The 24,758-nt window shown below is 37.6% G+C and overlaps 1 long non-coding RNA gene across 2 annotated transcripts; it reads right to left on the reverse strand.

Annotated features, from left to right (window-relative positions):
* Window positions 1–3,850: 3,850 nt before the first annotated feature.
* On the reverse strand, window positions 3,851–23,003 carry LOC306807045. Of its 2 annotated transcripts, XR_013775626.1 has the most exons (5): window positions 22,821–23,003; window positions 21,654–21,776; window positions 19,204–19,243; window positions 19,010–19,076; window positions 14,578–17,839 (listed from the first exon to the last, which is right to left on the reverse strand). It is a non-coding gene; the product is annotated as an uncharacterized lncRNA (long non-coding RNA). The 2 variants fall into 2 exon arrangements; XR_013775625.1 differs by lacking the exons at window positions 14,578–17,839; window positions 19,204–19,243 and adding an exon at window positions 3,851–3,972.
* Between the last annotated feature and the right edge of the window lie 1,755 nt (window positions 23,004–24,758).

Genomic DNA, 24,758 nt, shown 5'->3' on the forward strand with positions numbered 1-24,758 from the left:
GTAAATGAAGCTGTACCTCCCTCTGAAGCAGGGGTTTGCAAAGATTAAATCATTTACATTTCAAAGGGTTCATTTTTTTGCCAGTGTGAGAAATACTCAAGCAGGAAAATGAGTGCTCCTTTTAATTTTTGAAAGCTGGGAGAGCATTCATAGTGAAAATAATCACAGCCTATTACAGCAGCCTTGCTTGCCCATTCCCACTTCAAAAGGATGAGCCTATCTTTTCCCCGCCCAGCAGTGAATGACCACTTAAATGAGTGATGGCTTATTAATACTATGACTCAGCCACTTCTCGATAAGGAGAACAATAAGGGGTCAAAGCTTGAGCATCCCTTACAGGAATTAATGAGAACATGTTGCTGGTAATTTGGTCTTTTGGAGATTACATTTAAATTAAAAGGTTCTTGTGTCAGGCTTAATGGTGAGACTGGTGTTGTCACTACTTGAAATCCAGAGACTGCATTTTTGTCCTTTCTACCTGTATAATTTCACTGACTTTATCAAAGTTGCCTTGGGGGTTGGATACCATTTAAAGAACAAAATCAGAGAAACTGTCCAAAAAAAACCATAAGGAAGCTCTCCAAAAGTAACCCCCCAAAACTGCACACATTTATTTGGGCATAGTGTTGTTTTCAGTGTCAGGACATATAATTACAAAAACAATTAAATTCACATATCTCAGATATGTTGCATTAACATTTCTGCATAGGACCTGGAGCTAATTCACTGCCAAAGAATGTTCACTCTGAAGTTGTGTGAAAAACAATTTACCAGGCACTGTTTATGCAAATGTGGGGCCTTTTCTTTGGTTCCTCATCCTTCTTTCCATTAAAGACTTAGCACTTGGGATATCTGGTTTTATTCTTAACTTTTATTTTTACATTTTATTATTGATATTGAAATTGTTGTTGACACATTTTAACAAAGGCATGAAACACAATGGAGGGATCAAAGTTGCTTGAAGGAGTTAAATTGCTTGTATGGTGTGCATTATTAACTTCAGCAGAGAAATCCAACCTACAGCTTTTTTATTATCTAAATTAAAAAGTTATGAAGTTATGAAAATACTGTATTTAGTATCTTTTCTGACCTGAAACTAGTGCAAAGATGGATTCTAGGTAGGATTACAAGTATAAATCAGTGCTCATTGTGCTAATTAGTGCATTCTGTGCTAACTAATGCACATTGCATTTTCAAGGAACTGTGAAAAGGTGGGAATCAACTATTTATAAACATTTCAGATATAATTCTAAGGAAAGTAACAATGTCTGCTCATTGTGCAGTGGTGTTTAAAATGTAGAAAATGTCACTTATTATAAAATAGGCAAATCATAAGCATTAGAAGCTTTATGGTCTTGATATTTTTTTCTCATGTATCTAGAAATCATATGATAATTTTCCTTTTTTATCTTTTTTTTTTTTTGTCTATAGTAAGATCTAAGCTGATGGAAAGCTACAAATCTTAAAATATAAAAACTGATAACCATGCTTTAAGAAAAGCAAATATGGTTGTTCTGAGATGAGTTGAAAAACTTATGAAGTATTTATGGAAAAGTATTAACTTACAATACCAATCCACAGTTAAGATTCTCTGTTCCCTGCAAGAAAAATTTAGATTTGCTCTGGAAAATAAAATAACAGGTTCTAGTGCAAGGTGACAAAATGTTGAATAAAGTCATAATAAACCTTCCTTATCAGGCATTAGCTCACCTAGTGTGGGATTCTTGGGGAAATAAAATGTCATTTTGAGCAATAGCATCACTAGATTAGGAATTCAGAAGGTGGAGGGGGGCTAAACCCATATGGTAGCACCATGATAACAAATAACACAACGGGAAGGACATTGTCTTTAAAGATGCCTAAAAAAATATTTTAAAAATGTGTACTGGAAATTATCTCTTTCTGTAAGTTGTTCCCCCATTTTTCATTAAATCTGAGTTTCTGGGTGGCTGAGATTGTTTCTGTTTCACCAGAAGAGAGAGAAGATCCTGAAAAGATCCCTTGATTTTGTGGTCAGTCTTTGCTAACATCTGTGGGATGTTCAAAATGCACTTGTTGAGTGCTTGCAAGGATTGTGCAACTCTCTTTTCACAGGACCTGTGTGCCTTCTAGGCTCTTAAAGAATCAGAAGGCTTCCAGATTCTTTATCATGATCCTTGCTGGGGCCCCAGGGACAGTTTTTTGTCCTTTATTTGGCCAGTTAACCATTGATTCCTCTGAGCCTACTCGTGATGCAGTAGGCTTGTACATATTGCTCTTGCCAGAGGCAATGAAACTCTTCTCATTTGGAAATATAGAATGTGACTGCTCCTTAATCAGGAGAATATTTCATGGCTCAGAGTATTAAACAGCTTCTCTTTGCTATGCAGTAACTTTTAAAAGGAATGTGATCTGGAGCAATGGGGGAGAGCTGCAGAGAGGGGATGGCTGGGGAGCCCAGCTCAGCTGGTGCCAAGAGAGGGGCTGGCAGCCCCCAGCACTGGGCACTGGAGCTGGAGCTGCCTGGAACTGCTGCCAGCCACAGCCTCCCTGGGGGTGCCTGGCTTGATGCAGGGGACTCTTGTTTTGTGACCAGTGGCTGACTTATTGTTCCTGAGAAAAGTGGCAACAAGCCAAGTAAAAGCCCTTTTTGTCCTTTACTCCCAACAGGGGACTTGGTAATGGTTTGTCATGTGCCTGGGCATAATCCAGGCAAAGTCCCCATATGCAATTAAAATAGATTTTGCTACTGTATGTGTTTCTTAGGAAGTGGCACTCCAAGTTACGGGTACTGCTCATTCTTTTATTTAATGTTTTTGTCTGATTTCAATGCTTAATTTTCTTGGAGATTGCTTTTGTCTTTTAATCAATACTTATTTTTCAGTATCAGCACTCCTTTAAATAATTCCAGTAGTTTGTATATTACATAAAAAATATATTATTTATAAACAGTAATGAGTATGAGTAGCCATCTCTCCTTAATGTGAATTCCAATATATGTCATGATCAGAAATCTCCAAAGTATTGGTTTACCATGTAATAAAAGTATTATTAGCACATATTTAAATCTCACAGATAAATTATATCCCTTCTGAACAGTCCTCCCAGTAGTCTGTCATCACTGGATTTAATGCCCTTGTAGCCTTAGTTAGACTTTTATTTGTAATTTTAAAAATTATTCTTATTATTCATTTTTAACACACTTGAATGTAATAGACCTAATGGTACTAGAAAATCAATCTTAGTTGGTTTTTGTAGCTGTTGTGCAGTTTTATGCCATTTTCCACAGTTTGAATACTGCGGACTGTAGCTATCTTAAATGATCATGATAGATACATGGCAGACAGAGTCTCACAATTATTCACATTGAGTGGTAGTTCTCCAGCAGATTATTTCTGTGAAATTCAGTGGAACATTACAGAAAACAAGGGGGTGTGCCTTGCACTTTAGCTACCTTTTCTCATGACAAATTTATGTTTTATAAGGCAATATTAGAAATCATTTGAGAAAAAAAAAAAAGTCTTTTGACAGAAAATATCATCTCATTAAAAACAGAAAGGTTCATACAACACTCTTAAGTCCTAAAAATTGATAATTGTATCCAGATTACATAGACTAGTCTAAGGGAGCTGCCTCTGCACTAGAATATGAAATATTTGGATTATACCCTCCTATGTGAAAGCACATTTGGAATTTCAGCTCCAGTAAATATTTCTACAACACTGTAGAAGTATTTCTGCAACAATTCTATGTTATCTCTGCATAACTGTAGAAATTCTACATTAAAATCTTAATAGTAGTAGTTGAGAAAATTGATACAGAATGTGTCTAGGAGTGGGTTAGAGTATCCACAGAGAATCTGCAAGGCAAGATATCTGATATCATCTGATAGTGAACCATCTTCTGGAACACACACTAGTTTGATTGTGGGACATTTAGTCCAGGTGGAATTTCTCCAACTTGCTGGAGTTAAATTCTTGCCAGGGTTGTGTCCTGTATGTAAATAGAAGAAAGAGATATCCTGGTGGAGACTTTATTCTCAAAAAAATTATTTTTATTTTTAAACAAATGGCATTTCTGAGAAATTGTGTGAAATGTTTCAAGATAAAAGAATTTTTGAGAAATTGAGTAAAATGTTTCAAGATAAAAGAATGTTAAATATAGCTAGAAATAAGAGAGCCACATGTTGAAAGCATATCAGCTTTGAAACCACACACTTAACCCTGGAACTCAACAAGATTTCACATTTTAAATAAAAAATTCAACTTCCTGGAAAGATAAAGTTCATTCATCTTGAGAGTAGCCTAGAAAAAATAGGGAAACATGATCCATGGAGAAGCCCTTGACTAAGATAAGTATCTTTGACATTTGGGAAAAAAATATATAATGTGTAAATATAAGATGGGTCATATCCATTCCTAAAAATCTGTTGTTATAGTTGTACATCAAAGTAGGAATAGGGTTATTTTCTGAGTGCTTATTCTGGCTAACAAGTACATTATCTTACAAAACCTTGCCAGAAACATAAAATCTTTGCTCAATGGGAAAGAAATGTACCATTTTAGCACTCCTATTTGAAACATTATGCAGAACGCAGGCTGCTCTTAGTTTAATGCAAGTGTTATTCAAATATACTATTCAAAGTTTGGTCCACTAGAGGAAATTTTTCTGTTTGGTTCTAAATCATATTGATAAATGTCAACATTTGTGTTTAACACAATATCCACATGTTTGTGCAACCATCATCTCTGTTCAATTGAATTGATTTTATTTCTTGCACAAACTGAGCTTTCATCCTGGAAAATGTTTTCCAGTAACACAAGGGCAGATCAGGAAATGTGTAAAATGGATCAGTGCCCAAAGGACTAAGTTATACATCTATTCTTGGAAAAACATAAGGACATGTTGTCTTAAAAAGAAAGGCATAAATTACAGAACATTAAGTTCATTTGGACTAGCATATTGAGCTACACCATCACTTCAAATCCTCATTATGTCACTCACTGCAGCATGTAGGGTCTATTTTGAAGGCAAATACCTAGATAGACACTCAGTGAGTGCCAATGGAATGGAGTTTTCAGCTTCCCCAGGGATTTAGCTGATTTTCATGGGGGGTCCATGAATAGTCTCTGTGTCAGCACAAGAGGGTGCTTAATCCTCACTGGAGCTTGCTTTCTTTCCAGAGGCATTCGAGTTCTTGCCATTTTGCATTTGAAAATGCTTTCTGGGCTGAAATCTTACAGGTGTCATTGGCTGGGCCCAAATTTGAGAGCAGGTGCCCCCTGAGGTCCTGGTCCATGTCTCCACCACAGCTCTGCCCACCCAAAGGCCTTGCTCACCTTTGAGGGCACTCCAGGTGTTTGTGCAGCCTGCTCAGACCCTGAGAAATGCATTTGGTGCCCAACCAAAAAAAAAAAAACCTCCAACTGTTGGAGTTTACATTCAAACCTGTTGAGTTTACATTCCTTCTTCAAGGAAGCTGACACACTCTGACAGTGCCTGCACACTTATTAGCCTGAATTTCAGAAATTAGGTTTTGCTTTCCCCATTTTTACTGGGCCCTCCATAAACCCCAGGAAAATTGGTGTCACAGTGGAGAAACAGCACATGGAGCTCCTGGTGACAGCCTCTGAGAAACAAGGAAAAATTAGGGAATTGAGGGTACAACAATCTTCAGTAAAACCTGCCCACCTATTTAGTATCATAAATGCCTTTTGAAACAGTGACATGTTCATTTTATACCTTAAGAGAACCAAAAATATCCTTTGATTGTCTCATTAAGAGAAAAACTAATATTTTTCAATGATATCCAAGGCATTTGTTCCAAATTGTTGGAGAATCACTGCTTAAATAAATGCAATGTGTTTATATAATGAATGCTTTCCCTAGATGTTGCCCTACCTTCTGATGATTGAGTCTAACCCTCTTTAACTACTTTGACAAGATTATTGCCTGAAGTAACTTTTTTAATTGGCATTCTTGTTTGTTTACGTCTAGAGATTGAGGGGGGAAATAACTAAAAGCTTTGGAACTACTATTGAGTCTGCACTTGCTCTAAGCTGGAAGAAAATAATTTTTAGTATATGTTTAAAATTATATAACACGTTTCAGATGTTGGTTCAAATTACTGTTAAAATGACATTCAAATCTGGGAGTGTTTCTCGCTGGTTTTATCCTTTTAAAAATTTCCACTGTGCTTTTTTTCATCTTTAATTAAATTTCAATTCATTTTATAATAGTAATTAAAGTATTTACAGCAAGAAATTCTATCCATTTGCAAAACGACAATAAATTGTAACATTTTCACAAACAAACAAACTTTTTAGAAGGCTTGCAAAGTCTTTATCCTGCTTTTGTAAGGCATTGCAGGGTAGATTATCAGCTGGTATAAGTCACTGTCATTCACTGGAGTCAGAATAGTAATTTTGATTTACAACAGTTTAGAATTTGGCCAATAATGTAATTAATATAATCAAAACCATGTACAGACACCAGAATAAACAATACCAATCTGTAAAGCAAGTAACCTATCATACAATGAAAATAAAATAAATGTCCCAGGCTTCTTAAATCACTGTTTCATTACATAGCTTTGCTTTCTATCATCTTTGATCTCCTTCATTTCATTAGAGCAAACTTCTTGTTAGAGGCATGACTGTCTTCCTATGAAACTGATCTGACATTCAGCACTGATATCTAGTGACTTGTTCCAGTTTCATCTTTAGTCATTTTATACAGCACTTAAAAAAAAAATAAACACAAATTATTACATCATCATCAGTAGAGGAACATATGGCACATCCAAAAGTGAGTACACAATAAATATGTTTCTAATAAATACTTTGGTGCTGAGTAAATTTCAGAAGAGAGCAGACAAGAAACCACCATTCTGCTATTAATGCCTTTTCTTAGCATGGTAGCAGTTATGACATTAGTTTAATCACAGCCAAGCAGTTGAGGTGCAGTAGCACTGCTTATTACACCAGCCATTACCATCCCACTGTTACCTTGGGCTTTCCTCATCTGTTTTGTATTCACTGTATCACTCAGATCCATGGCTTGCAAGCTTTCTTATGTTGTATAAAAAGTGGGTGTATTTACATGTCACAACTGGGCCTTGATATATGATTATGGCCTTCAAGTTTTTTCAAGAATAAATACTGATTACAATACTTTCAGGGCAAAGAAGGAAAAAATCATTTAGCCTCAGGATGGAACATTCTGTAAAAATTTTACCTTGTTTAGGTTGCATTGATTCACAGCTGCATGGAGATAACAGCAGAGAAGGCTTAGAAGAGTGTGGCTACTACATTCCAATTTCAGCAGTTGCTGTCTCCAAAGTAAACTCTACAATGTTATGTTCATGAAGTGATGCCAGTTTATTTGTGGTGTTTGTGAATTCTGAGTATTGGGACAAATTAGGACTTGTCAGTGGGCTCCCTTATCTGTAATAAAAGTAGTGAAAAACCTTCGTTTTGACAAACTCTGTATTTAGGAACAGATTCCTATACATGGAGTCTGGACAAATGAGGCTTCTGCAAATACACTGTCCCATTACAGCTTTCTAATTAAAGATCAGCTGCAGGAAACAGTAAATTCAAAACAGTGATGACAATATTAAAACTTCCCAGGGAAAAGGGAGAGCATTGGAGATAAGGATGCAAATATCCTAATAAAAGAAATAGCACTAAATGCTTATGGTGACTCTAAGGCATTGTGCAACTATTCACAGTGGGCTGTAGATGAGAATATGAAAAAGATGAGTGTTCTAACATCAAGGGGTATGAATGACAAACAGATGCTAAACAGACAAATGAGCTATGGCTGAAGGAGGCCAGTGCTGTTGTATGCAGAGGGAAAAGAGAGGAGAGGAAGAGGTGGATAAAAAAAAATATAGCCCCAGAGAAAGCTGAAAACCATGCTGAGAAGTAGTCTGGAGAAGATCACAGGAAACAGCTTATGGAATTAAAAACATTTGGGAAATTACAGCACTTAGGAGGAATTAAATATAAGAAAGTAATGGTCATCTATGAAAATAGAAACTTCAAAAAGGAAGGGACTGCAGCACAGAACCTGGAGGAGAAGAGCTAGAAAATCAGTAGATATGATCTCAGCATGAATAAAGAGTCATGCTAAGGACCCTGTGCAGCATATCAGTCTCTAGGAAGACCTTTCATGAACAGTTAACAAGAGACTTTGGCAAGAGAGAGCAAGGAAACGTCTGAGAGACAGGAATATCTGACTGAAGTGATGGTCTTACATCAGTCCCATCATGGCTGGGAAGAATGTGTATCAGATATAAATAGCAGCTTAATTTATTTCAAGTGGATATAACGTGTTTTTCACTGATACTTCTTATTGTTAATTTGTTAAAGATGTTGGGATTATATAGATAATTATAAGCATAATTTACAAAGTAGTGTAAATTTACATTTACAGTAAAATAAGAAAAGTACTAAAGGAAGAGGCATACTAAAATTGTGCAAATGTATTTTTTATTTTCCTGATGAATTAACCATATTGAAAGTATTATTTTCAGGCTCAATTACCCATGTAAGCCAGTGGAAATATTTATCCTATGTTCAGATTTAAGAAATGGACCCAAGCATAGATAAGAAAATTAGTTCATAATGAGAGCAGATGCTACAGAGAAAAAAGATATCTTTAAAAATTGTATGTGATTTAATCCCGTAGCCATTTTCTGTACATTTGGAGTCTAGCTTTTAAAAGTATTTGACAATTGTTCTGCTCAGCAGTGCAACGTGTCTGATGCAGAATTCATGCTCACCTCCCTGGCTGTGGCAATCAGGTGTCCTTGCCTGGGTGTTTGCCAAACCATTCCTGTACCAAACATGACATGAAGTTTCATGAGAAACTGGTTTTTACTTCATTTCCCTTGTGCCAAAATCTCCAAGGTGCAGACCATGGGAATTAAGTACCAGACTCTCGTTGAATGGGACTGAGATTAGACACCTTGGTACCCAATTTTAAATGTTTGTTTATCTGAACAAAACCTGCTTGTTACTTTCTTAAAAGTTCTGTGAGACAATCCCAAAGCTCGTTAGGCTAATGTAGAGTAACCTCAATAGAAGAGTATTTTTCCTTTCAGAATTATGCAGAAGATAAAAAAAAAACTCCATTAAAATTAATTTAGGAATAGGCTCCAGCTCCCTGGGCAAAAGAGATGAAGCCACTGGAGAAAAGGAGGAGTGACCAGCTGTGCTTGGAGAATGCAAGTTCATTCAAACCATGGGAGTGTAGGGGAAAGGGGAAATTGTGGGTTCTGTGAATGATGGTCCAAGTGTGCCCAAGAGCAGAACTTCAAATTCTGAGTGAAAACCTTTTGTTGAGTACGTGTGTGTTTGACCTCCTACATGCCTCTGAGGATGAATACCATGAGAGAGCTGCTGACCTTTTGGTTTTGTACATTCTTGTGTGAGACTGAATTGTCTTGCCATAACAGCTTGTTGTAAAGTTACAAAATCATCAAATGTGATCATGATAATGGTTGCATTTTTCAGTTGTATTGCAGAATGGCTGTGCAAAGTGACAATCAGTGTGATATATATGAATTAATTCAAGAAATGTAACATCAGAGTAGTGAGAAAATTTGGGGGAAAATAGAAAATCTCATGAGCTACTTGATTCCCCTAAGTCTCCATTTTCAAAAGCAAAAGTGTAGCAAGTTTGTCAGGAAGTCTCTTACAGTAATTAATTAGAAGTTGACTGACCTGGACATACTGTTGCAAGAGTAAGCACAGTTTGGAAATGTGTATTAAATGCAGTGGAAATAGTAGGATCAGAATAGGAAAGAGAGAAGAAACCAGAGTCAAAGGTTGCTCTAAATTCCATATGGCAACAACAAGTGCGAAGTAAAATGAGATTACCTCACCAATACAAGCCTCAAGTGCTGAATGCCAAGTTAGAGCCCCAAAATAACAGCTTTTCCTCGTTCACTTCTGCAGAAATTTAGTAACTGCAACTCCAACTGCAGCTGGAGAACAAGAGGAAATGAAACATTTTTCAGAAAATGTAAAGATAAGCTAGAAGTGTGTTAATCAGGCAGTGTTTATATCCTCCTCCTTTGTTCTTCCCTGTCCACTTTCCTGAATTAGAAGGGTACCCTCAGCATTCTGGCAGCAGGAGTATTCAAAAGAGAAGGATAACTGCTTTTCTTAGAAGTTCAGCCAAGTTAAGTGCACCAGAGCCCTCAGGAAGCAGCATCTACCTATCCTAAAGAAGCTGAAGGTTGTTTTACTCCCAGAAGTACACACAATTCCACCTTATGTTTCTTCAGGATTTTTCTTAAACCATTGCTACTTGCAACTTTGCTTCTGGGTAATAAAATCTCTTTACAGTCCTCTTGTCTTTATAATTCAGAAATCTGAAATGAAAATAGCTTGGGCTCTAGAACTTCTCCTGGTTGTGCTGAGCTTGTGGCTCTTTTCTCATTCTTAAAGATGTCCTCAAGCCAGCAATACTTAACTAAAATTCTCTACATGTTCCAGTTTTGGGAGGTCCAGAAGTCATCTTGACCTAGAGCTTTAGAACTGTGAACAATCTTATCTCTAGTCAACCTGCAAAACCATCAGATATTTCCAGGCAGAGAATGCAAGTCTCCATGGGCCAGCAAAGTGGCAAATGGTCTAATATCTTAATTGCATCAGCATAATACAATGCCATTGTGTTCCTGGGCAGCTTTTTTAATTCTGAGTGCCTCAAGGTGCACACTAAAATGTGTAATCTGCAGCTTAATTCTGTATTTATGATATTGAAAGTATCATTTTTACGAATTTTGCACAAAGGTTCTTATGCTTTATATACTTAAGAAGAAAATAGGTAAAGAATTAGTATTTCTAAGCCTTTTGAATTCAGCTTGTTGTAGTAACTGCATCTAATTATGATATTTTTCTGTATGGATTTAATATTATTTGAATACTCCATGGTGATGGGTTCTGTGCATGTGATGAGTGCTTCTAAAAATAGTTGTCATTGTGATCCCTTAGAGTCTAGCTAATGCAATATCTTCACATAAAGTCAGGGATTCATGAGACTACAAAATAATTATTAAGATAATTGTGTAAAAAAATGGACAAAACCAAATTATGTAATATTAGCTTTGATAATTTTTTATTACATAAATTAGTTTTGGAAGTAGGTTTTTGCTAGGTAGAGCATGTAAGTATCTGCTCTGCAAAAGTATATTTTATCAAATTAAAAATATTTTTCTTACAGCATTGGCTACAAGTGTCTTTTCTTGTCTATGGTTTCCAGTACTATGTAAATTTATAGCTCAGAGGAATGGTGTAATTCCACATAATGAGTTACATGATATACTGAGCCAGTTTTAATGTATCTTAGTTTGAGAGAGGATTTTATTACTTTTCCCAAATACTATTTTGTTGTTTCAACTTTACCATAAAATCTCATTCAGATAACTCTAAATATCTTCTTTAAAGCTTGCACAGGCACCAGAACTGAGGGGACAGGGACACAATGCAATCCTTAACTCACCCCTATTGTGCAGGGGCAGAACAGGAGCCTCAAAGCTGCTGGAAGTCTTACATATCTCATATGTGCTGGAACAATGAAACAAATTATGAACAGGGCTTAAGGCTCAACTCTGAATTCTTGCCTTTGTGAGTTTGTGTCTCATGCATGGAGAGCAGTGATTTTGCAAGGTACTCTGAGATGTGGCCTGTCTGTCTGTGAATAGAACCAGATGGATTATTTTCTGAAGTTTGACATTCAGATGAGGATCTCTCCTTCTTTGGTCTGGCACTTCTATTAAGTCTGCACATGGAGGTTTTATATATTAATTCATTCATTTCTATAATAATATATTTATACTGATAAAAGCATAATTGCTAATCTCACACACTGCAATGCTGTTCTCTTCTGCTTTAAAATGTGCTAGGGTAAAAAATGCAATTACTTTAATGCACAAAATCTAAACCCACAAATTTTAGACTGTGCTGAAGAAATTATTATAGGGTCAAAGATGCACATTCAGAGTTATTTCACAGAGTGAAATTCTGAAGTGGTAGCTAGTTTTACAAAATGTTTGTAATGTGTTGAATTGGCCAGCAAAAGAAATCCTTGGCTGATATCATGACAAAAGATGTGTGGGTGTTCCTGGCCCCAGAGTCCCACCAGTGAGACAGAGCCAGGTTGGAGGAGATGCCATTCTGTTGAATCTGCTTTTGGACAACATCCATGGGTTTACTCCAAGAGGAAAATACTATTCAGTGTGACAAGCTAAGCCTTTAGCTGTTCAGAAAACAAATGCTGTATTAAGTTTAATTACTTCAGCCACCTACTGATGATCTGAAAAATCTTTTACAAACCAAGTGTTCTTAGCTTGGCTGTTGCCTTGGCCCCATGATCTTTCACTGTGCAGCTGGGTGGAAGTGCAGCAGTCAGAGTTTAGATTATTCTTTTGGCAGGTCACAAAACAGAAGTAGTTTCCCTTTACCCTTCTACCTTAAATTTTGATTTAGTGACATTATCAGATTTATAAAGATGATGTGCATCTGCCTATGCAAAGAAGTAAACAGAGGGGGAAGATACCATTACAAGAAAAAGAGGTCAATAATTATGGGCCAAATCCTGCTTTGACTGAAGTGACAGAAATGGCATGGCTTTCAAATTACTGACACTAAAACCTAATAAAATTTTATTTCTATTCATAATATTGTTCTCAGTTCATCTTTGTATGATACTAAATAAACTTGGAAAATCCTTAGCATATTTTATATTTTACAAAAATGGCACTTTTTCAGACTACTGTGAGAAAAACACTGTATGTTTTTCTGAGATCAAGCTGAGATCAAACACTGGCATTCAATTAGGTGTATATGTCATACAGGAATGCCACATCTTGGCATAAGCATCAGCTACTGGATGCTGTTCTTAAAAAATTTAGTGTTATGTCTTATCCCTGATTGGCACTCTTGTGACTCTGAAATGCAAGTTTCTCAGAAGATAAAAAATCAGAGTGGATACCTTGACCTTTAATCTTTCTGAAGAAGAAAGATTGAACATCAAGAGGTTTTTTGATCCTTGAAATTTACTAAGTGTGACTCTTAAAGACACTATAGCAGTTCTCCTAAAAGAAGGTGCAGCAGACCTGTGTGTGGCTTAGGGAGCTCTGTATCACTTATTCTTTCAATGTGCTTTATGCACACAGGTGGAACTCGCTCAGGAACTTTCAGAATGCAAGGTTTGTACAGTGGGATGCTATTAACTGGACAACTGGATTATTTTCAATTTTTTTTAATAGCTACTGCATTTCAGAAAAGGAGAGGGAAGCTCTAGTAGTTTTGTTTTGGTTACAGCTACATGACAACACTTTCTCAACTTCTTAATAGAGCTCACTTTCTTACAAGAGGAAAAAAATCACTGGCCTGTTCACAAAAAAATGTCTTTGGTCTCAAGGCTTATGTATTCACTTGGGAGGTTGGACTGTGCTCCAGCAAACAGAATTAATCAGCAAGTCATTGCCTTCCAGAAGTAATGTGTAACACCTTGTTTTGTTCCTTGGTTCAAAAGGCACTGTCACTGTTGTGCACCAGTTTGGGGTTTTTTTAAGGCTATAATTCATATGCAAACTAAGCAGGGATTCATGATTTCATAATAAAATGTTGAAACGCTTTGATCATGAGCTGGAAGGAGGTGTGAAACAGTGCTTCAGAAACAGACAGATATTTGTGTAATCAGCCTTTATGTATTGCCAGTTCAGAATAATAACATATAAAAAGCCCCAACTTACCTCATCTGCCTGGTACAGCCAAGGCATAAATAAAAGAGAACAATGGAATTACTATTACTCACTCACTGAGCCCCAGCTACATCACTGTATTCTTTATAATTGCTGGCAAGAAGATTAATGTTTTGTTAAATATCAGAGTAAGGTCACAAGGGGGCTTGCAGGACTGTCTAAACATCTAGGTTTTAAACTCCTTCCTTCCTTTATTCCTTCCTTCCTTTTTTCTTTTTTTTTTTTTTTTTAATTTTAATTTCACAGAGCTGAACTTTCACCATTTCCTTGAATTATTGTGACTTTTATGTTTTTGCAGTTGGAAACTTTTAATAACACAAAAAATAAATAAGGACAACAATTGCTGTATGATTGATAAAGTTTAATCACCATATTGATAGGATGATGGTAAGGTGTTTAGTGTTAGAAACAGACCCATTTTATTTTGCCTCTGAAGTCTCTGTTTTTTCACATCTGTTAGCTCTGTATCTAAATTGGGATATTTTTTTGACATTATATTAATGTTAGTTATCATAAGTAACAATCTATTTGCTCTTTCTAAATGTCTGTTAACTTATAGCTCATGAATAAAACTGACAAGAGCAGTTGAAGTGAAAAGCTCATAGTTTTGTAGATTGAGATTTACACCTTCTTCACCTTCAGGTATATGTACCTGAGGTTACTAGCTCCAATTTCAGAACTTTTGCAGCAAACAGGCTGCAAAATTTTCACTTTGGACAGATAAAACCTAGTGGTTGCCAGTCTCCCCTGCCATTCTATAGAAATAGTCAAAGAAATATTCCATCATAAATTAACTGATTTTTTTTTTTTTTTTTTTTTTTTTGAGAAGGTAAAATGTCTGGTCCATATGGTAGAACAGCTTTAGTTAGAAATGAATGTTCACAGAAGAGATTTCTGGTAAATATAAACACAGTTGTTTCTGGTGAAGGAGCAAAGAAATTATACAGTCATCTTAATCTCTTGTTTAGACTATTGCCAGTCATTTGCAAAATGCAAATATCTTCCTCATTTGGCTCAGATTATCCTCCAAATTACACAGGAGCAGTCTGGGCAGCAGCAATCAGTCTCATACAAAAATGGTGAGTGTGTTTTTCAGCCTAGCCCCAGATCCATCCTTGGCAGAAGGTCTCTCTGAAACAGGTTCTTTTGGCCCTGGAGATGCTCAGTGTGGGGCCAGCTCGAGGACCTGAGTGCCACAGGACCATGGCATGTCCCACCCTCTCTCCCTTCTCTGTCACTTCTGAGAAGAGTGGGGCATTAATGGAACCAGTAAAGCACAGAAAGGTTTGCATTAAAGAATTCTAATGTCTTAGTGTCATTTGCTCACTAACACTGAGAGGGCTCCTTAACAAAATTATGTCATTAGAGTCCATTTGTGTTTTTTTAGTGGAACAGGTATTTTCTCAAAGAGGGGTAATTGTATGTGGTATTACTGATTTTATTAATGTTATATTCAGTTATCTAATATTAAAAAAAAAAAGAAGGACTTCAAAGATCAATGTATGGGCATCAGTGGTAAAAGCCATACATTTAAATCCTGCCACTTTGCACAGAATTAGCAGTGCTGCCAAAAAGCAGAATAAACAGTCCACAATACCTCAAAAGCTCTGACTGGCTTAAAAAAAAAAAAGGTTTAGCAATCTGAGCTAAAGGAGATAACAGATCCAAGAACCCTTGCTCTTGGTCCAGTTTAATCTAAGACTCTTGGAAAAAGTATTTTATTCTTACTCAGTTTGCCTGTTAGAAATGAAAAATAATGAAAGATCTGTTCTTGTCTTCCTAGAGGTGAGTCATGAAAATACTGTGTGATTACTTATATGCCAATAGGTGTTACAGTGTTGATATAAGAATTCTATTCTCTACATTCTTCAATGTGGAACTGTAAAATTAGCTATAGAAAAAAAAAAATTGAGACCTAGATTGACTAATACTGAAAATACCTTTTAGTTTCATCATTTCTGGTTATCACCATTATATATATCAAGATGTATTACCACATCATTGAAAAATTACTGCAGTTTTTCCCTTTTATTACAATCCACTAGAATTCTAAGGACCAGGAAAGTTGCCTAGAAGGAGTGTGAGCGAATGGAATTTGTTAAAAATATTTTAAGAAATTAAAATAAGAAGTAAGACCACTTGTGATTAATTTAATTTGTAAGAATTCTTTATGAGCCATCACAATATTGTGAACTAATTATTCCATAATTTCAATTTGTAGCTCTGCCCTGAAGACTTGAACACTATTCTCATTTTTATCACCCAAAGATCTGATGCAGTTTTCTTTTCTTAGCAACAAGTGTAAAGAAAAGTATGGCCTGGAGGATTTGGCAGTCTTGCTGCTAATTTTGGTAAAGAAAAACTAGATATATGTTAAATAATAAATGTTAAACTTAAATCTGTCCCCTGTGACACCACAGCCTCAGAGGTGCTGCAAAAAGCCAGAGTGTCCAATGAGATGTTCCAAGTTTTAGCTGCAAGTGTGGTTGATACCAGGTTCTCTCCAGAGAACAGCTACAGGTTTGCACATTCTGCTGTTGCAATCATGTGCTCCCCCACCTGTTTTTGATATGGTTTATCTAAAGAGGAGAGCTGATGCTTTGGAAGGAAAATAAAGGAAGTAGCAAAACTGTTACAGGGAGCAGGTCTGGTTCTTTAGTTTTTCTTGGTGCTAGAAATTGAGACTTGGACAAATTTTTAGTCTACTTTCAAAACTTTCAGCTCAGTACCACAAATCTCAAATAAGGGATTTCTTACAGCTTCCTCTCTCAGAGGAAGATTTACTCACCAACTCCTGTCAGACCAGGTCACATAAGTCTTAAACCCACCCTTCATTATTTGAATATGCTTGATCAAGAAGCTCATCTCTAAAAAGTCCTTTGTCTTTCCTCACATCACTTTTCCTTCCTTGTGCATGCTGCTTTAGTGAAGTTTCTGTAACAGTCAGGTCACATGAAATTGTGAATGAGGTTTGAAGAGGCAGAACTTAGGCTTTGCCAAAATTCAGGGTGATTTTGAGCTAAGCTAAACCTGTGGACAATCAGCTGAGACCTACAACCCTGAGTTACTACAGTTCTTTAAATCCTGGCTCTTGTCCAGATAACACCTTAATCCAAACACTAGAAAATATGCCTCTTAACTATCCTCAGTGGCTCTTTAACACTGTGTGGATAAATTTCTTCTCCAGTTCCTCTGGAGTGGCAGGAGGTAAAGCACTCTGCCATTGTCACATTGCTGTGCTGAGGGTTCCTGAAGGGCAGCTTCAGTCCTTCACACAGAGGATTGGAATCAAGTAGTGAGGAACCCTGAGCACCAAATTTTAGCTTGATGTCTTTAATACAGTCAAGACCAAAAAAAGAAGTTGGTAACCAAGTCAGGGATGGAACTTACATTTCCAGACTCAGTTTCTCAGCTCTAAACATGGTGCATACTAACAAAATAAACATTTTCATTGCACATGTAAAAACTGAAATTATTGTTGTTCAGTTGTGAGATTATTGCCATTGGTTGAATTCAAAGTATTTGCGCAGTCAATGAATGAAAGTATTAATAAGTGAAATTAAATAAACCAGACTAGGACATCTTTAATACAGACAATCCATTATAATTTAAATAGAGAGAAGACACACACTTTTGTATGTGTAGATGTGTGTTGTGCATAGGAGAAAATAAGGTGGAAGAAACAACACTAGAAGTTATTTATTAAAGACATATGACACATTAAAAAGTTAAATGACTGTTCAGCTTAAGGACCTATAAAAGGTACAAAAACAAGAATGTGAAATTAATTAGTCTTGCTTTAAAGGAGAATTTTCCAAAGGCTGGAGTTCTTGTGACTTATGTTTAGAAGCTATGGAAAAGAATAATTCTTCTTATTTGTTGATCCATTCAGCTGAACTTAATGCAGTTGTTTGTAACCCTGTTAGTTCAGACAGATGTGATGTCATCTCTCACTGCTCCCATCCAGCCTCTCTCTGCTGCAGTTAAGTTAAACCACTGGAAAAAGCAGTCAGGAGCACAGAAGAGTTCCATAATTGAAAATAGTTGCATTTTTCAGTTGAACAATCCTGCAATTTGGATCTGAAACCAAAAGTGAATATGCAGCTTTGCTCCTGGGAGAACAAGAATGGGAATTATTCTCTACTCTGCCTGTTCTATGCAGTTCAAGTCAGTGATCATATTTTAATAAGTACCATCTCTCTATTATTTCTAACACTTCTAAGTACAACAGTGTTACTATGTCAACTTTTTTCCTCAGGTGACTTTGAAAAAATAAGTTGTTAAATGTCTAGAAGAGGGGGAGACATTATAAATATCAAAGGTAAGAATGAGAAAACTCAGAAATACGGTGTGCCGTTGACAGACTTCAGGCTAGAATTCACCAGCAGAAAGCATATTTTTAATCAGAAGACAACACTGGCTTCTGGGATTCTGTTTTGCCAATCACTTTGGGATAGCTGCTGTAGTGTATTAATAAGCAGCAAATAAAACAAGAAAGACTGAAAGCCTGGAGAGGGTTCAGCAAAGGGCCACCATGAGTCTTGTCCAGCTTGGAAAGGAGAAGGCTTTGGAGGGACTCTCAGCAGCCCCCAGTGCCTGCAGGGGGGTGAGTGAACAGGGACCAGGTCACATTTCTGGAGTTAACAGTAAGCTGAGTTTTCCTTTTGAAAATCTGTTAAAATATGATCATTCAGTTTTCATTGTATTTTAAGCCATTCAGGGAATCCAACTCCCACTTTCAAAATGTCATGTTAGGGCATGAATTAGCAAGTAGGGTATTTTGATTAGAGATAATATTCAAGAAAATTGTGTAATTGAGAAATAGAGCCTTTGTGCCTAGAGACACAAAGGAAAAAAAGAAATAGAGTTTATGTGCCTAAACATTGTCAGTGATGGTTCTTTATTGATTAATCTAAATGTAAAGGACAAGTTGCAAAAACCTATTAGTAAGCTCCCTGGGAGCATTTTTTTCTTATATTTTTAATGTGGTTATATTGATTTTTATATGGCTGATTTGCCTCAGAGACACCTGTGTATCCCCCAGATTCACCTGCAGGGCTGGATTTGGCTGTAAAGTGTGGTTGGCATCATGGTTCTTGGTGGAGTACATGGTTCAGATTGCAAAGCAGCTGTATCACTTAAGGCTCTGTGCATTAAAAATAATCTATCAGTAAAAATTCCTTTTTTGGGATTTCACTCAATGTGATGAATGTTAGGTGGTAACTTTGCAGAAGTTGGGCACACAAATACCTTTGAAATTCTGGAGTATTCACTGGAAGGTAGGACACAGCACACTGGGAAGTGCTCCAGGCAAAGCCTATAGTGATGTAAATTAGATATTTAGATGACAAGTATACTCAATTATAAACAAATTTATTATAATTTTTTTCTTATTACACCTTAGCTTGAAAGAGAAATTCTAAAATTGAAAAGATGGATATGACCTGGGTTTTGCCAAGTCACAGCTGCCCTTTAAATCTGGCTCTTTGAACAGACTCATTGGAATCAACTTCAATTTTAGTTGCAAGGCAGGTTAGACAGCTTTTATATTTGTGAGCAGTATTCAGAGGAACACGGGCCCTAAAATACCACAGACCTCCAACAGTTTAGTTTTGAAGAGTCATCACATTACTTCTTTCATAAGGTCAAATTTTACAATCCTGTCACTACCTCTAGAGCTATTATATCTGTTTCATCTTTCCTGTACATGAGTATGAGAACCACTTTTGTAGGATTATAGTTTGGAAAAATCAACCATGTGAAATTTAATATGTTAAAATGCCAGAAAATACTACTACATGCAGGAAAAAATCAATGAGAACTGCAAATATATTTTTTTAGTTGTAAAAATAAATAAAAACCAATCTAGCTGCTGAGAAGACAATAATTATTATGAAGGAGAAACTAAAAAGAAAGCATATTATTAACTACTGCAGGATAAATAGTCTCGGCATTCTGAACATGAAAGTTTTTTGCCTGTCATTCCCAAAATAAAAAAATAAAAAAATAAAAAGAAGTAGCAAAAATATATTGCAATAAGAAGCTCAGAAATAATGGGTTACATGGGACACAGTCTTTTGAGTCTTACTGTGCTCCATATTCACTTATATTTTTCAATACTTGAGCAGGGGGGAAGCAGTTTTGTGCTTTTTTCCTCACAATTAACATATCAGGGGAGCTGATGTGAAAGGCTGTAAGTGCCCATGATGAAAATGAGAGCCAAGGGCAGGAATGGAGCAGATTGCATCGAGTGCAGGTGTGATCCAGAGCAGGAGGAGAGCGGCAAGGGCAGGCTCAGGCTCCCCTGGGTTAGGCTGGGATCAACCCCGCTGAGTTAGGCTGGGATCAGCCCCGTGAGTTGGGCTGGGATCAGCTGACCGGCCGGTGCGGGGTGTGCGCTGGATGTTCTGGGTGTTTTGGATGTTCAGGGTGTGCTCTGGATGTTCAGGGTGTGCGCTGGATGTTCAGGGTGTGCGCTGGATGTTCGGGGTGTGCTCTGGATGTTCGGGGTGTTCTCTGGATGTTCTGGGTGTGCTCTGGATGTTCGGGGTGTTCTCTGGATGTTCGGGGTGTGCTCTGGATGTTCAGGGTGTGCGCTGGATGTTCTGGGTGTGTTTTGGATGTTCGGGGTGTGCTCTGGATGTTCGGGGTGTGCTCTGGATGTTCGGGGTGTGCGCTGGATGTTCTGGGTGTTCTCTGAATGTCCTGGGTGTTCTCTGGATATTCTGGGTGTGCTCTGGATGTTCGGGGTGTGCGCTGGATATTCGGGGTGTGCTCTGGATGTTCGGGGTGTTCTCTGGATGTTCGGAGTGTGCTCTGGATGTTCAGGGTGTGCGCTGGATGTTCTGGGTGTGTTTTGGATGTTCGGGGTGTGCTCTGGATGTTCGGGGTGTGCGCTGGATGTTCTGGGTGTTCTCTGAATGTCCTGGGTGTTCTCTGGATATTCTGGGTGTGCTCTGGATGTTCGGGGTGTGCTCTGGATGTTCGGGGTGTGCGCTGGATATTCGGGGTGTGCTCTGGATGTTCGGGGTGTGCTCTGGATATTCGGGGTGTGCTCTGGATGTTCGGGGTGTGCTCTGGATATTCTGGGTGTGCTCTGGGTGTTCGGGGTGTGCTCTGGATGTTCAGGGTGTGCTCTGCATGTTCGGGGTTTGCGCTGGATGTTCGGGGTGTGCTCTGCATGTTCGGGGTGTGCGCTGGATGTTCTGGGTGTGCACACTGGAGGGTGCTCGCATTTAGAGAAGAGGGGCCGGCAGCAGGGACGAGCCGAGTTTTGGCAGCTGTGCTCCAGCGAGCAGGCGCTGGCACTGCTCTGACTCCCTTATCACCCACGCTGCGGGAGCTTCAAGTATGTTTTGTGCTTATTCAAAAATTTGGGCTCACTCATGATCTGCATTGCTTATATTACACATGCCTAATGCAATCCTGTGCTTAAAGGATTTTCCTGTTAGTGTACTTCTCCTTGTTTATATGTGTATTTATTCCTGTTTTCCTCAGGCTGTTTTCAGCGTCATTGGGAGTTAAGATGATGTATGGCACATTCCAAAGAATTGCAATAAAGGACAATAGAGAGTATTTCTTTCATGCCTAAGTGTATTAATTCTTGCTTATATAAGAAAATGCACCAAAGAAATTGTAAACAAGGAATCAGTTGAAATCAGATTATGCATGAATAATGATATGCAGACTTATCTCTGATAGAAACAACAACAAGAAATCAGGTTTAACTGCTAATGGGGTTAGGAAACATTTTTCTTTTTCAAAGGAAATTATTCAATGGAATAAAAACATGCTTTTTAAAATAAATGCATTAATTTACCTTTTTTTCCAAGATAAATAAATAGCCATAAATACTGTACTTAGCATTAAAAAAAGGTATAATTGACACACTTACTTGTGTTGGTGATGGAGTTTGACCTTGGCTTTATGACACTCATGTCTGCTTTCTCTAAAAACTCTTTCTGGATTTTATGACTGCTCCTTTACCTGCAGTCCTGCAGTTTGTTGGTCACTGCATCTGATTCAAAGCATAGAAATGGAAAAATTCTTTCCAGCTTCATTGAGTTCTTGTATCAGACTCTGATTTGATCTGGTCCTTTTACTCATAAAGTTCCTTGCAACACTTCTAGAGATTTCAGTGTCTCTTCTGGCCAGCACTTCTGTGTATCATTATGCACCTACAGCCATGCTTCACTTTTTCATTGACTTTTCCAAGTCTGTTGCAATATAAATTTTTTTGCACATATTTTTTTAATGCAGTTTCAAAAAAGTTGGGAGTCGTTTTCTTTTTTTAAACACCAGTAACCTATAATTTCTTTCCTGCCTGCATGGTTTTAACCTTAATGCCAGAGGATAAGAAAATAAATAGCACTGTATTTACATTTCAGATTCAGTTCAAGTGTACAAGTATAGAAAGAGAATTTTTTCCTTTTGGTTACATGAATAAAGCTCCATAAGTGTTTGCAGGATTGAGGTTTTAATTTGTAACCCTGATCTCGCTGCACGAACAATTCTAATAAAGTTTAATGAACATTATTAAAAGTTTATATGCAGGCAAATAGGGTTGCACATTTGGAGTAGTCATTACTACCCTCCAGAAGAGAAGTGGCTTGAGGTAGCTCCAATTTTCCATTGACAGAAATGGGGGCATCAGGACAGTAAGGAGCAGAGCAGGATCCCCCCATCTCCCAGAGAAACCACAACAGAATAGAGGGGGTTTAACAGGAGCCAGAAGAGCTTTTGCAAGGTAAGAAAGAGCACACTTGCACAGAATGTTATTGGAGTACTCTAATAGTGATGTTATTAGAGTTTGCAGCTGAGGTGTCATGCACACTGTAAGGTTCCACCTCAGCAGCCTCAGCTGCAGACAGAGCCTCTGTCCCTCTCAGTCATCCCTGAGAGCCAGCCCTGTCCCACCACTGAGGACAAACACAACATCCACTGTCCCCTGTGTGCACCAAGCCATGTTGTGGAGCTTTTTCTCAATCACTGACTCATTTTTCTACCTCAATCGAGAAAATATTACAAATACTAGAAAAGACTTTCACTGAAGCCAACTTACCAGTACAAAAACTGCTTAGCTTCCCTCCTTCTTTGCTTTGCCTTATCTTTATCATGGAACAAAATCTTTACCTGGAACAAAATCCTACTGTAAGGTTTGCTCAGCAGAAGTTAGTGCCCCACTCAAGTAGATATTCCCATGAACTGGATTCTTCACCTGTGGCTTTAGGCTGAGTGTCTGACATGAGAGGGTCTGACCTGGAAGAGATAGTCATGTCAATAAATTGATTTTTTGAAAAATCTCATTGGTTCCAAGAGAGGTTAGTCCTGCAAATGAAGTTACTCGTGTACTTAACTCTTTGCTGGATCAGGTACTGTAAACTCTCTGGGGGAGGACCCATGTTTTCTTTTATTTGTCTGTAAAGTGCCATGTATACCTATGGCACTGTATAAATAAATAATAATAATAGAAACAATAAAAACCATCTAGGGATTAAGCAGGCCTTTTAAAGAGGCCAACTGTTCTTCACATAAATCTTGGATCTAATTTGAGCTCTAATAAGCTCCATTTCCTGCTTTTCCAATATTTTTAAGCCGCATTGCAATAGCTATCTTTTTTTTTTTTTTTTAACAGGTGTTTTAAGAGGGCCCTAAGGCAAGTGTCTAATCAACCTAATGGAATTTTCCATGCAGTTAAGTGTTTTATTCAGCTCAAAACATTGTCTTTGATTAGACTTACCACCTTCCCTTTTGCCCTTTTACATTATTTTGGCAGGCTGTGCAGGTGGAAAAGCTCCATCTCCTCTGCAGCTCCATCATGTGTAAAAGACTCTCTGTGTTTGCCTGCTTGGTTGCCTTTGAGCCAGAGCAGAAAACTTTGGAAGCAGCTCCACCTCCCCAGCCCTGGATGTGCCTGTGCCAGTCGTGGCTGTGGATGGCCTTTTGTACAAGGCCCTGAGTTTTTAAAGAGCCAGCTCACATCCCGGGAGTGACCCCATCCACTGCTGCAATCCAGGCTCCCTGTCCTGCAGCATTTCCCTGCAGCCCAGGCTGGCCTGTGAAGTCTTGCTGAACCCTGGTGTGAGGCTGTGCAGAGTCTGAACTGGATTAATTAAAGCAGAGTCATGTATGCCTGTGAGAACCACGGTCCTCTTAGCTGGTACTGGAGGTTTTTCTGTAGAATGTGACCAGCTCAGGTGCTTTAAACAAATTCTTTTAGCCTCCTAACATTCTTTTTAACTTGGTTTACTAGAATGAAAATTGGTTTAAATCATATGAGGATATAACTTATTCCATTATGCTTAATATTTTCCCACCTACTGAGGTGTTGTGAGAATTTTTAAAGTAATATTTATACAGCATATTGAAGATAAAAAGCATTACATAAGTGATAATTATTATCTACATTTATTTTCATGCCTCAATTGAAACATCTTTTGCTCTTTGTCTAAGATACTTTATTTTTCTTTTGCCTTTTTTTTCTTTCTTTTTTTTTAATTACTGTGTTATTTAACTTTGAGATTTCGGGGTATAATTTTGGAGAAGAAAACTGCTGTACAGATTATATTGTACTGTGTCAGATAGTTCTTCTCCTTTTTGTTTTTCATCCCATGATGAACTGATGCTTTCACCAATCCAATCTGCAACCAGAGGTTTATTCATGCCAGAAAAGAAGAATAGTTTGATTGTTCAGGAAATCAGCCAAGACTCAGAAGGCCTAGATTTTCTCCATTCTGATGCAGGTTTCTTGTTTGACATTGGAAAAATCACTTAATTTCTTCATGTCTCAGCTGGCCATCTGCAGAGCAGAAATGGTGCCTCCCTACTGTGTACTCAGGTTTTAATATTACTTTTCTATATGAGACAGTGTTCATAAGGGTGATAGGAGAACCAATATACTTCAAAAGGTAGTTTTGATCTCCAGTCTGCAGATCACTTATAGATCTAGTGACTTACAAAATGGATATGGGGTCTATATTTCAGAAATACATGCTATTTT

This window comes from Erithacus rubecula (assembly GCF_903797595.1).
Source record: "Erithacus rubecula genome assembly, chromosome: 12".
In the NCBI taxonomy this organism is placed as follows: domain Eukaryota; kingdom Metazoa; phylum Chordata; class Aves; order Passeriformes; family Muscicapidae; genus Erithacus; species Erithacus rubecula.